The sequence below is a fragment of the Galeopterus variegatus genome, unplaced genomic scaffold, assembly GCF_000696425.1.
Source record: "Galeopterus variegatus unplaced genomic scaffold, G_variegatus-3.0.2 Scaffold3028, whole genome shotgun sequence".
Taxonomy (NCBI): domain Eukaryota; kingdom Metazoa; phylum Chordata; class Mammalia; order Dermoptera; family Cynocephalidae; genus Galeopterus; species Galeopterus variegatus.
Genome location: NW_007729139.1, coordinates 32,073 through 46,538, shown reverse-complemented (window position 1 = coordinate 46,538; position 14,466 = coordinate 32,073).

Genomic DNA, 14,466 nt, shown 5'->3' with positions numbered 1-14,466 from the left:
CCAAATATAAAAGACAAACAATGCTCAGAGGAACAGAGATGAGGATGACAGCAGATTTCTCGTTGGGACAATGCAAGGGAGAAGACGGTGGAGCTTTAGAGTACTGGAAGAAAAATAACCTGTCAGCCTAGAATTCTATACCCAGCAAAGATATCTTTCAAAAACAAAGGCAGATTAAAGATTTGTTTACACATGCAGAAGCTGAAACAACTCATCACCACCCAGTCTATATTATAAGAAATGTTAAAAGGTGATCTTCAGGCAGAAAGAAATGTCATGAGGTGTAAATTGGATCCACAGAGTGGAATGAAGACTGCCAGAAAGGGTCACTTCCTGGGAAAATATGTACAATTTTTTTCTTACTATTTAATGACTATTTAAACAAAGGGAATGTATTTTGCAGGTTATGACTAGGTAAGTTGAATGTATGGCAACAATAGCCCAAAGGCCAGAAGGAGAGAAATGGCAATTTACTTGTAGAGGTATCATATCATTAGAGGTAGATCGTGATAAATTAAAGCAGCCTGTAATAAATTGTGCAGCAGCCACTAAAATAACAAAAGAAAGAGTTATAGCTAACGAACGAACAGAGGCGATAAGATGGATTCATAAAAATATTAAGTGAATCTAAAAGAAGACAGAAAGAGAGAAAGAGAACAAACAAGGAGTGGGACAAGCCACGAGGGCGAGATGCAACCACACCGAAACCACAGCGAACGTAAGCGCAGATGAGAAGGCACAGGCAGTCAGGTTGGGTCAAAAACCAAGACCAGCTACATGCTGCGTACAAGAAATGTGCTTTAAATATGAAGACACTAATAGGTTAAAAGTAAAAAAGTGGGGAAAGAAATACCATGCAAATGCATGTTGAAAGAAAGCTGGGGGAGCAACCTTAAATACAGACACAAAACCATGAAATGTGCAAATGAGTTCAGCTGTTGACACCAGCCAGCCTCTGTCACTGCCCAAAAACGATATGTGATGGCGGCCGTGGCGGCAGGGATGGGGGCTGTGTGTGGGCTCCCCCTCGCCGAGGCTGATCTGGCTACTGCCGCTGCTGAATGTCTGGATGGCCAGCAGTGTGGTTGGGCCTGAACCCTCACATGGCACCAGCACATGAGACCACCAACAAAGACTTGGTGGCAAGTTGACCACATAGATCTCTTCTGCCCAGAAGGGATAGTGGCTCCTCACAGTGGGACCTGCATGTATCCTTTCTGCAAGGTTTGGGTTGCACCACGGTCCAAGGGCTTACAGGGTTCACAGTCTATGAGCCCAGAATCCACATAATGTCCCCTCAGACCAGGAGGCAGTGGGTGTGTGGCTACAGGACAGAGACCACCAGACTGGTGCAGCAGCAGCATCTATTTGGAGAGGATCCTCCTCCATCAACAATCGCTGTATTGTGCTGCATCCCCAGCAGGGTCCGGGAACTGAACGGGTGGAGGCCGAATGGGCTGTTGGCCCACTGAAGGATTTAGGGATTTGTGCCTCCCAGCCCCACAGTGCTGCACTCTGGGTATGGGGGCTCCAGGGGACAAGTGAGTCCCATCAAACCCTAGTCGTGGCCCCTTGTGACAAGATATAATAGGCAAGGAGAGGCACATCATGCCAAGGGTGGTGGTCCTGTTCACCAACAGGATGCCAGGGCATAGGGAAGACTGTGCCCAGCCCCCTTTACACTCCAGTTCTCAGCCTTGACATAGTGGATAAGCCCAAGAAGGGCATGAGGACCACGGCTCAGAGACTCCAGGAAGGAGGGTCTGGGTCACCCCCAGGTGCACCAGGTGGATTGACGGAGGTGCTGGAGGGGACCTGGAATGGGTGTCAAGGGAGGGAGACGATGTGGTGCCCCCAGGTGGGCTGCTGTGGGTTGGCCATTTGTCCCCTCCCCTTGTAAGTCTCCCAGGAGTACTCAACCCCAACCTATGTACACAGACCCCAACCTCTGGCCGACTGCATCGTGTATTGTCCACACAGCCCAGACTTAAAATGACCTGAACGTCTCTTTCAGGTGCTTTTGAAGGGATAATCCAATCCCCCCCAGGGATGCCGTGGGACCACGGGGGGCCACAGGGCTGCAGACATGTAGATCCCACAGAGCCTCCGGGCCTGACCTGCACCTGCCCCAGGAAGTGAAACGCTAGAGACCCTCAAAATAGAGAACACGTGGCATCAGCTGCATACTTGTAAAATGTCTCAGCTCTAATTATTTTATGACATTGTTTAAGTACCGGAAACTTGTCATTAAGAGAGAAAACTGGCACGAAGAACGTACTCCTCACGGCGCTCTCTGAGCATGTCCCTGCTGGGGAAGCAAGTGCAGCAGGTGGGCAAGGAGTGTCAGGACGCGGAGGGGCTCGCTTCGGCCAGGAGTCTGCTGCCACAAGAAGGGACAGGGCAGCCCCTGGACCTGGGCCCATTCTGATTCTGGAAACTTACTTACTACTCACGGCTGCTCATGAGCCTGATCTCCCTTTTCCCATCTCAGTGGTCTTGGCACAGCAGCTATGCTGTGACATTTGGAGGCTCCTGCGGGTTTTCAGAGCTAAGTTGTTTCCTGCTGAGTATCAAGAAGAGGCTGAGAAGCCCCAGGCTGCCCTCAGCGCGTGGAGTGGGTGACAAGCAGCCTCTCCTCATTCTCAGGACCATTACTCAGCAATGCACGGTTCGTACACGTACCTCAGGTGGTCCAACGTGCAAACATGCGGCACCACAGTCCCTGTGCCTGCGGGGCCACATCTAGCTGGGCAGGTGTCCGAGACACCCAAGAGGTCTGTCTGTCTACCCCGCAGACCCCACCTCTGCTCACTCCTTAAACCCAGCCTTGCACAGGGCACAGCGAGGCCTGACGCAGGTCATGGGCCCTCCAGATCCTGGGAATCCCTCCTTCCTTGGCGCTGGGAAAACTTCCTCAGGACTGCCCCCCTGTGGGGCCAAGCTGGCTTCCAGCCCACCAGGTGCCCCGGCCTCTCACGGTGTCTCTCTCTGTCATGTAAAGTATCTAGTGGACTTGGGGGCATCCAGCACCCCGTCCACACCTGCTGTGCACTCCTGGGGCCAGGATGCCCTCATCTGCCTCCAGCGTCTCAAGGAGGAGCTGGCCTGAGCCTGGGGGGTGGGAGGACTCTGGGGAGACTGAGGTCAAGAGGCCCCTGTTGAGGGCAGACATGGAGCTGGCCCAAGAGATCATAGTGGGGATGTGGCCCTGGACAGTGACTGGTGGTGGGGGTGTGAGAGGGACAGTCTTGGGGACCGAGAAAGTGGCTCGGGAGTCCTGCAGCTCTGGAGCTGGGTCTGGTCCCTAAATTGGGCCACAGCTCCAGGGCAGATGCTGGGCTCCCTCCTCCCGCACCTGTCCCCCCACACGACTGCCGGCCCACCCAGGGCCTCTGCTCCCCCTGGAGCCTCACCTCTGCAGATGCGGGCACCTGGCTCTCTTCTCACCCTCCTGGCTCTTGGGCTGGCTGGTTGGAGTCCCCACCNACTCTGGGGAGACTGAGGTCAAGAGGCCCCTGTTGAGGGCAGACATGGAGCTGGCCCAAGAGATCATAGTGGGGATGTGGCCCTGGACAGTGACTGGTGGTGGGGGTGTGAGAGGGACAGTCTTGGGGACCGAGAAAGTGGCTCGGGAGTCCTGCAGCTCTGGAGCTGGGTCTGGTCCCTAAATTGGGCCACAGCTCCAGGGCAGATGCTGGGCTCCCTCCTCCCGCACCTGTCCCCCCACACGACTGCCGGCCCACCCAGGGCCTCTGCTCCCCCTGGAGCCTCACCTCTGCAGATGCGGGCACCTGGCTCTCTTCTCACCCTCCTGGCTCTTGGGCTGGCTGGTTGGAGTCCCCACCCCTCGTCCCCTCATGCTCCTCAATTTGGTGAGGAGAGGGGCCAGCAGGGGGTAGGCTGGGGTGCGCTTCCTCAGGGCTGGGGAGAGGGGAGGAGACTCAGAGCTGGGCCTGATCCCAGGTGGGGAGCAGGCAGGTGGGCCCTGGGGTCCTGGGGAGCTGCTGGGGGGTGGGGTGTTCCTGTCCAGGCAGGAGGTGAAGCTTCACGCTCGTGTGAGGAGGGAGGGCGGGAGGGATGGGCGTGCAGGGTTTGGGGCACACTGAGAGGACACAGCAGAGCCGGGTTTCCGGCAGGAGTTAGGAGCCAAAACCACATGCTGTAATCACCTGGCCCAGCGTCCGCACTGTGGGATGTTCCCAAACAGCACCGGCCCGGAAACCATGACAGTGCCCGGACTCTAAAGCACAGGCCTGCAGCGTGGCCCAGTTCAGAGGCTCACAGCGCGTTCTGCCAGCGCGTTCTGCCGCCACGTGTAATTCTGGAGGAAAACGTTCTGCACGCCCGCCCCGGCTCTCAGAGAAGCGCAGTTAGTGGGAGATCACACACCTGCTGGGCCGTCCCGAAAATCGCCCGCCCCGATTGATGATCGGGTTGGCGGCTGGGTCTCTGCCACTCTGATGTGTCCTCATGGGAGCTTAGCACAGGATCAGTATCCCACAGCGGCTCCTCCAAAATGAAAGAAAAACGCCTTCCAAAACAGCCTCCTTGGCTGACAAACCCACCTTGGTGCAAAGGCCCGATCGCTGCTCCACCCCAGTGCAAAGGCCCAATCGCTACTCCACCCCCAGGCCCCAGGCGCTTCCCAAGGGGGTGGGGCTGTGAGAATCGGAGGTACCGCCTGAGAACCAGCCTGGTTTAGGGGCCACCGGGAGAGGTGCCCACGCCTCCGCCTTCTCTTGCTGCTCCGGGGCCTCTAGGAGAGTCTCTGGGAGCGTGTGGCTGCCCCTGCCCCTCGTCCTGATGCAGTGGGGCCTCCTCCACTGACCTGTGTCCCTCTAGGGCTGCTCCCCTGCAAGTTTATGGGGCAGGGGCCCACATCCAGGGAGGAGCAACGCGTAAGGGTGTCTGGGCCCACCTGGCCTCTCCTCGGCTTGGGGGACAGGTCAGAGGTGAGATGGGGCCCCACCACTGCCTCTCTCAAGAGGAAGTTATCCAGGTTGAGTGGGGGTGGACCCTCTTGCTCCCAGAGGCCCTCTCCCACCCCCAGAGTAGAAGGAGTGTCCCCCATGAAGAGAGACGTTGAGGCCACAGCCCCTCCCCGGACAGAGCCAGGCCCCTCCACCCCCGCCCCCTGCTCCATTCCCCCCAACCCCTACCCCTGGCCCCTGGCTGTGTGGGTCATGCCAGGCCACATTCATAGGCTAGAAGCTGCAGGGTGCAGCCACTGGCTTATCAGAAGTGAGAGCTAGTGCAGGGCTCTCTGGAGAGAAGCAGCCCCAGACACCTGTGAGTGCTGGGTGGTGGCTGTCCTCACAGCGACTGACCAGAGAGCAGCTCCACCTGCCCTGGAGCCTAGCCGCGACTCCACAGGCCCCTGCATGGGCAGGACGACACTCCACCCAAGGCCACAGCACACAGCTCATCCAGAGCCAAACGTGTGTCCTGATGAGCAGAGACAACGATTCTGCACCTGGCTGTGCCTCACCCATGTGATGGGCCTCTGAGGAGCAGCTGCACCTCTCCAGGAAGCCAGGATGCAAAGGCACTGTGGACCTTCCAGAAGATTCCATAACACCTACAGAGTGAGGGTTTTCCCTGGAGGTCTTCCTTTGGTGACCTGCTCTCCAGGCAGCCTTCGGAATAAGTGACTTCACAGAGGATTTAGGAGCCTGTGGGCTGGGGGGGAGGGGCGGCACAGGGGCTGCCCCCTCCCCGCATGACACCCCCTTTGGGCATCTCTCCTCCGAATAGTGTCCTGACACCCCCAACCTCTGACTCAGTCCATCTCCCACCGCTTTGTTGTCACGGTGTGGCACCATGTTTGCAGGTGCGGTCTCCTGTTCAGTGTCGGCTCTGCCTAGCTCAGTCTCCTTTGTGATGGGGCAGACTTTGTGCATGTGGAGGCAGACATCTGCATGCCAGAGCACACTGGCCACCTTGAGTGACCACCACAGTCACAGGCAAGGCTGTCCCCTCTGGCCCCTTCTGCTCCTCTGAGCCCTCTGTGGGAGACAAGGGGAGTGGGGGACTGAGCCATGAAGTTCGGGGGAGATGGACCTAGAGGTGGGGATGGGCCTGGCTGAGGCCCAGCAGGAGAGCCGGCCTGGCCACAACTCCATGGACTGCCGACCCCCATCCACCAAGAGCCCCCAGGAAGTCAGAGAACCCCAGAGAGCCCCCAGTGTGTGTTCTGCCAGCGACACACAAACCTGTGCCTGGGAAAGGATGTGGCCTCACCTGCCAGCAGGTCTGTGCTCACTCCTCAATCAGCAGTGTGAATCCTCACCTGCCTTGCCTGGCTGTCTCTGCACTGATGTCACTTTCAGACACTTCAGCTGGCTGGGGGACACCGCATGTCCCCGAGGACTGGATTTGTGGCACAGCTGCTACTGCCCTGGCCCTGTAGATGAGAAGCAGAGGTCAGGACAAGGCCAGGGCAAGGCCCAGACACCCAGTCCTCGGCTGGCTCAGATGCAGCTGAAGACTAATCTGTGCAGGTCTGGAAAAGGGCTCAGAACACTTCACCCGGAGTCCAGCCTTCAGCCACTGCCCAGCTGTGGAGAGCACTAACATTAATAAAATAAATGGATTTCACAGGACCTAACTTTTTAAAATTATACATAGGAATGTTAAGCTTGCAAAAAAAAAAGGAACCTTTCCCCAGGCTAAAGTCTCTGTTGTAGATAAAGAATTGTAACACAGCAAAATTGCTGGCTCACAGGGCAGATGTCCTTGAGGGCAGGTTAACCTACTGATTGATATGTTGAGAAAGTTACTTGATTGTTATGTAAATACACTGAGGAAATTGCTGTAGGAAAAGTGTTTGCTAAGAACAAGCTTCTGTTGGTGGATGGACTTAACCTTTTGCAAATTGCATTGTGGAATGTCGCTTTGTTCATTTCACTGATGTTACTAGTTTCCACTGTTAAGACTGTACTTAGCCATAACTCTGCCCCTGTCCTTGTGTTCTTTGTAATGATTAAATCAACTGAATTTTCTTGTGAAACTTCCTTGTCTTTACAATAAAAGGGAGAAGCTAACTTTGAATCTGTGCTGTGACATTCGGCTTTTTCCTCCTGATGGGGAAATTACTGAAGTGCAGTCCTTCCGGGCTTCTCAATGCATTCATGCTGCTTTGAGTAATCATGTAATTCTTTTTTATGTCTCCATTACACAGGGGGAAGTGTAACACCCAGCGTCCGCTCTAATCAGGGAACTTTACATGCCACAGCCCGCCACCACCATCAGATGGGACACTTGGGGTTTACATGTCACATGTCCAGTTACACTATTCCTAACTGAGCACTCCAAACAAGTGCTTTCTCCATAGAGATTAAAGAAGAGGAAAACTCTCTCTGATCCTAGACATGAATCTGGGCTCAAAACACCGTCTCTGCTCCCTGAAGATCAAAACCCCGTTTTCCAACCCCCTCCCCAACCCCACTGCGGGGTTGAAGGGACCGCACCTGCTCCACACACTGGAAACGCTGCGTGAACTGCGCTCCACTCGGCCACCCGCAAAGAGCCTGCTTGGGAACGGGGCGGCCACAACGCGCTGATGCAAAGCCCGCTGAGCTGTGCTGAAGTGAGAAGTCTAGAGAGCAGGCCAGGGGTGGCAGAGCAGCAGGCAGATGTCAGCCGAGCCTGAGGGGCTGTCCTCCTGCGCCCCGTGTGGGGGTCTCTGTGTCCTGACTCCCACTCAGGCCGCCACCCTCAGCCCGCTCCCTTTGACGCCATAGGACAGTCAGAAGCACGTTTCAGCAGAATGACTCTGCGAGGACTTTGTGGGGGGAAGGCCGGGCCCGGTCACCCCACACTTGGGCAGCCCCATCCCACCGAGGACGCAGGTGTTCCAAAGCATTGCTGCTCGCGGACCACTCCTGACCCTGCCAGGGCCCCAAGTGCAGATGTGCGTGGCCAGCCGTGAGCTGCTGACGTCGTACACTTAGGTCCACGGACTGCAGCACGACGGGTGGGGTCTGCCTGGGTGCCAGACGCCCACCCTGTCCCCTCGATCCCACCCAGGGCCCTGACACGGGTCACGGTGGGCAGGCCAGCAGAGCCACCATGGCAGCCCCTCCTCCCTGGTCTCCTTGGCCCTGCAGCCCTGGCTCTGTCCACAGCCCCTTCCTCAGAAGCCCCCACCCGGGCTCCTGGCTCACCCCCGGGATGTGCCCGCCTCAGGTCCACGTGCTTCTCTGCTCGGGAGCATTTGAGACATTTCCTGTCCAACCCTGTTGCTGGCTCCCGACATGCTCCTCTGTTACCTGAAGCCCACGTCTGCTCTGACAGGGCCGNCGTTTTCCAACCCCCTCCCCAACCCCACTGCGGGGTTGAAGGGACCGCACCTGCTCCACACGCTGGAAACACTGCGTGAACAGCGCTCCACTCGGCCACCCGCAAAGAGCCTGCTTGGGAACAGGGTGGCCACAACGCGCTGATGCAAAGCCCGCTGAGCTGTGCTTAAGTGAGAAGTCTAGAGAGCAGGCCGGGGGTGGCAGAGCAGCAGGCAGATGTCAGCCGAGCCTGAGGGGCTGTCCTCCTGCGCCCCGTGTGGGGGTCTCTGTGTCCTGACCCCCACTCAGGCCGCCACCCTCAGCCCGCTCCCTTTGACGCCATAGGACAGTCAGAAGCACGTTTCAGCAGAATGACTCTGTGAGGACTTTGTGGGGGGAAGGCCGGGCCCGGTCACCCCACACTTGGGCAGCCCCGTCCCACCGAGGACGCAGGTGTCCCAAAGCATTGCTGCTCGCGGACCACTCCTGACCCTGCCAGGGCCCCACGTGCAGATGTGCGTGGCCAGCCGTGAGCTGCTGACGTCGTACACTTAGGTCCACAGACTGCAGCACGACGGGTGGGGTCTGCCTGGGTGCCAGACGCCCACCCTGTCCCCTTGATCCCACCCAGGGCCCTGACACGGGTCACGGTGGGCAGGCCAGCAGAGCCACCGTGGCAGCCCCTCCTCCCTGGTCTCCTTGGCCCTGCAGCCCTGGCTCTGTCCACAGCCCCTTCCTCAGCAGCCCCCACCCGGGCTCCTGGCTCACCCCCGGGATGTGCCCGCCTCAGGTCCACGTGCTTCTCTGCTCGGGAGCATTTGAGACGTTTCCTGTCCAACCCCGTTGCTGGCTCCCGACATGCTCCTCTGTTACCTGAAGCCCACGTCTGCTCTGACAGGGCCGCCGGGCAGCCCCAACACCTGACGTTTGTGTTTCTCCTGCTGGAACGGACGTTTCTGTCCTTTAAGGCAACATTTCACTGCTCTGTCCCTCCCTCCGTCTCTCTCTCCTCCACCTCCTCCTCCCCCATCTCAGAGGGTGCACTGGTGACCCCAGCTGGGTTATGGGGTATGCGGACAGCTCTCCCCCACTTGGGGTTTGAGCACGGAGCCCTGAGGGAATTCTGCAGTCATTTGAGGGCTCTGGAGGATCAGCCTGGCCTGGGCCCCTCAGAAAGCCACCGTGGTGGGATCCCTCAGGCACCCTCTGGGGGTCCTGCTGGTGATGTGTTGGCGGGTGCAGGTCAGAAGCCCCTGGTGGCTAGGGCAGGTGTTTAGGGAGCGAAGGCCCCTCCCCCTTGGGCTGCAGTGTCTGCTGGCGCCTGACCTCGTCCAGAAGTGGGGCCCCCTGCAGGCAGCTCCCAGCAGTGAGGGCCTGGTGGTGCCTGAGCCTGTGCTGGACACTTCCCTCGTTCCTCCCACAATTTCACACCCACTGCCGGGGGTGGCAAAGCTGAGTAACTGCCTGAGTCCCCCAGGGTGAGGCTGACTGGGCTCAGGTTCATGTCCCAGACTCTCAGCCCCCAGCCCCCATCAACCCCACAGTCTGCAAGGAGCCCTGTGGGGGTCAGGGCTCACGTGACACTGGTACACCTAGGGCCACACGATTGAGGACGCAGCTGTGCTCAGCCACGCCAACTGTCTACCCATTCACTGCAAAACACAACAGGAGCTGCTACAAAACCCATGGCCCCTGTTCTAATAGGGAGAAAAGTGACATAGAAGCGACCCTTTGCACGGACTGCAGGCTCACCCAGCAACGACGCCTGTCCCGCCATCCAAAGTGTGTCTTCAGAACAGGTAGATAAGCAGTATTCAGCTTCCCAAGTGCCAATCACAGTGAAGTCTGCAAAACTAATATGATAAAAAATCACAGATTATTTCTCTAGAAGTGCTTTTCAAAAAAAAAAGATCAAGACTAGAAGGCAGACGTACCGATTGTAGAGGATGGTGATCCTCAGCACTGTGCAGGCAGCCTCGGGTGTGGGGACGGCTCCTCCGTGTCTGCACCACCCAGAACCTAGGACAGCCGCGCCGTGGGGCTGCGGGGCCCACGTGGCACCGCCGAGGCTCTCGGGATAACCGTGGGTGGGATGAGGTGCTCGGCCGTGTGCTCTGGAGACGAAGTGCTAAGATTGGAGTTTGTGTGGATGACACTTTCTTGAGAGGTGGCATATTTTCAGGATGTGCTAAAACCTTCCTAGGCAGGTGCCATTTGCAAAGAATCTTTGTAAGCAAGAAAGGTCATTTCAGCCCACGTCTCTGGACCCCAGGGACCCAGATGCAGTGACCTGGACAGCACCCGAAGGGACCCAGAGACAACACTGCTGAGCACAGGAGCTGGAGCTCCTCACAGAACCTCAGCTGCCAGAGCTCCGGGTGTGGCTGAGCATCGGCACATCCTCGCTGGGACGACGAGGAGACTCCTGAAGACCCCAAGAAGGCGAGTCGGCAGCTGCGGCCTGTGCACCTGCCAGGACGGGCTGAGTCTGTTCAGTGCCGCAGCCCCGTGCTTCTCCTGACCTGGGCAGCTGTGGCCTAAAAGCTGCCTGTATAGGATGAGGAGCTCATGAAGCCACCTAGAAGGACAGTGAACTTGTAGCTAAAACTCTGGGACAGTCTGAAAGTGTCAGAAGAAAGAAACTTCCAAGGTGGCCACACCTGGAGGCCTGTTCCAGGAGTGGCCGCAGGACGCTGGTCCCAGCCTGAGGGCTCCCGTTTCTCCAGCCAGTCTGCAGGGTGGAGGAGGCCAGCAGCTCCCCAACATCCTGGCCCTACTCCCCGGAACCTGGGGATGTCTCATGTCACGTGGCAAAGGGGACTCTGTGGATGTGGTTAAGGGAAGGATCCTGAGGTGGGGAGAGGAGCCTGGGCTCCCTAGGTGGGCCCAGTCTGATCACGTGGGTCCTGACGAGTGGGACCCTTGCCCAGCGGCAGTCAGAGACAAGCTGCGGTGCTGGAAGGAGAGTTGCTGGCCTTGAGGGTGGAGGAAGAGGCCACGAGCCCGGGGACGCCGGCAGCCTCTAGACGCTGGGAAAGGCACGACAACGACTCTCCCCTGGAGCCTCAGAAAGGGACCAGCCCTGCCGACGCCTCGACCTGAGCTTGGTGAGATCAGTGCCGCACTCCCACCTGCAGAGTCTGGCACATTTGTAGGGTAATGACTCTGTGTGCTGTAGACGTCAGAGGGGGCCTGACTTAGAACATCCCAGAGGCACGCATGAGGCAGGCTCCCTGCGCGGAGCGGATCTGTCTGCAGAGCAGCGTTGCACGCACGCGCCGCGTGGACTCTGCTTCCTGGGATGCCGTGACTGTATGTGGCCGTGGCCGCCCTGTCCCTTCCCGAATCACATACATCAAACTCTACCTTTCACAGTCGCAGCATGGGAGTGTCCCTGAAGGGCCCCGTGAAGCCGGGAGGCAGGCAGAGGCCTCGCCTGTGTCTGGAGAAAAGAGAACAGCGTGGGCAGAGAGGGGCAGCCATGCCGACCCCGAATCAAGCAGCTTCCTGTGCACAGTGGGGGGTCCCCAGCAGGAAGCCCCACTCGAGCTCTGCACCACTGGCACCCACGGCCCTCGCCACCACTGCTGCCAGGCCCAGGGGATGCTCTAAAGAGGCCCCATGGGCACACTCGGTGGGGAGGGGGTGGCGGGAAGCAAAGGTGCTTTCCCAGGCCCCTACCTGTGCTGGGCCCAACAGCGTCCCCAAACCCACGTCCACCCAGAGCCTCAGAATGTGGCCTTGTTTGGAAACTGGGTTTTTGCAGAAGTAATTAGTTAAGGATTTCCAGATATGATAATCTTGAGCTCAGAGGGTCCCAAGTCCAGTGACTTGTGCTCTTAGAAGAGAAGACACAGACAGAAAAGCCTCAAGAAGGTGGAGGCAGGGATGGGGGAGAGGTGGCCACAGGCCCAGGGACACCCGGGCACCAGAAGCTGGAAGAGGCAGGAAGGGTCCTCCCGGGGAGGCCTCTGGGGAAGCGCGGTCCTGCCACTCCCGATCTCAGACTTCCGGCCTCCAGGACTGGGAGAGGATACGTTTCTGTTGCTTTAAGCCCCCAGTTTGTGGTCATTTGTTACAGCAGCCCCAGGAAACCAGCGCACCCCCCAAAGCGACCCAGATGGAGACCCCCTCCTGAGAGTCACCCCCTCACACAGGTGACAAGCTCCCCGTGCTGCTCCTAGCACACCAGACACAAACAGGAGCAGGCCTGGGCCCTCAGCGCACGGAATCTGGCCTGCTCTTGAGTGTCTAGTTGGTCCTGATCCGCTGTGTTCTCACGTCCACCTGCATCTCACAGTCCCCGCAGGAGGAGGACCTGTGTTGGTTTTGTCACCAATGTCACTGAAGCTTTTTAAAAACCGCCCGACTTCTCTGCGGAGACTGCAGGCCTGCGCTCCCAGCGTTGCTCGCAGACCCTGCCCCGCCCTCTGCTCTGGGAAGCGTTTTGAGTTTTCCTCCTTTGCTTGCACAGACTCGCAGTGAGCCCTCAGCTCAACATGCTGGGACTGCGTGACGGGCCTCAGAGGCCTCGGGGCACAGGCACCCCCGCCCTGGAGTCTCCAGTGGGGGGCAGAGCCCCCAGATATCCACGAAGATGGGGCGTGGTGAGGAAAGAAGCCCACAGGCCCCGGCCGCTCCCCAAACGTGACGAGCCAGCGCAGCCCGTCCTGGGAAACTTCCCAGAAAATGCCACTCGTCAAATTGAGGCTTAGACTTTGAAAGAACTTCGTGAAGGGTCTTGAAGATAATCTGAACCACTTACGACCCACAGGGCAGCACCAGGCGGCGGGGGCAGAGCGGCTGCCAGTGCCCATAGAGGTGCCCCGCGCACCCCCACGTCCTGCCCTGAGCACAGCCGGGAGCGCAGCCTCGTCTCAGACGCTGACCCTCCTAAACGGCCTTCGCACGGAAGGGAAGTCACCGCGTAAGGCTCACCAGAGCAGCAATGACGAGTCACAGCAGGTTAAAGCAGGAATGAAAGACCCTGAAGGGGCGTAGGGGCACCGCCCTGCTCCCCGGAGGCTCCATCCCGAGGAGTCCCCCCTGGATGGCCAGGGCGATAGCCCATGCCCTGCTCATTCTCCACAGGAGGTGGCTTCGGGGACGGGTTCTGGGCTTGAGTCCTGCTGTGGCTGAATCGGTCCCCCCAAATTCATATGTTGGGGTCATGACCCCCACTACCTCAGAAAGTGACCTTATAGGGGGACAGGGTCTTTACAGAGGCAACCACGTTACAGTGAGGTCATTGGGGTGGCCTGATCCAACATGCCCGGTGTCCTTGTAGACGGGGGATCTGGATGGTGTGGGAACGTGCAGACGGACACCAACGAGCCAAAGAGAGGGCCGGAGCCGATTGTCCCGCACAGCCCGAAAGGAGCCGACCCTGCTGCCACCGTGACCTTGACTTCAGCCTCTGAGCTGAGACACTCCTGCTGCTGAAGCCGCCCAGCTGCTCCCGTCTGGCTGTGTCCAGGAGGAAGCTGAGCCACACCCAGACCCCCGAATGCTTCTCGCGGCACAGAGGAGGCCCTGCTCAAAAGCTGTCACCTGCCCCGGGCCTCAACTGTGCCCCCTACCCCCCCTCGTCCTCCCACCCTGTCCCCCTCCCCCTCCCCCTCCCCACCTCCACCCCAGCTGCTCCGCAATGTCTTAGAATGTAAAAAATTAGTAAGTTTTTTAAAAAAGCTTCTCACCCGGCGAAGTCTGGGTCCATCCATAGCCGCAGGCAGGGCTGTCCTACTGAGGCCTGTGCTCGGGGTCCCCACTGACAAGGGGGGGCAAGCAGAGCAGACACGCTGGCAGAAGACGGGCATCCTCGGCACACCTCCCGCGGGGTTCAGGGACGGGGGCTGGGCTGGAGCATCTAGGAAGGGAAAGTGCCTGCTGGGGCTGTCACCGTCCAGGGCGGGAAGCGCCATCTCTGCCAAGTGCAGGCACAGCTCTAAGCCCGAGGACTTCCCTGCAGGAGTCTAAGCTGGCCCTGGGCGGGCTGGAGGGACCCCTGCCTGACGTCACCATGCAGGGCAGCGCTCCCGCCACACCCCGCTCCCGCCACACTACCTGAGTTCAAGACTCACCATCGGACTGCAGTGCTCAGGACAGCGGTATTCACAAAAGAGCAGACTCATGGATCCGCAGAACACAGCAGGGCACCTGGAACCAGACCCGCACGACCGTAGTCACC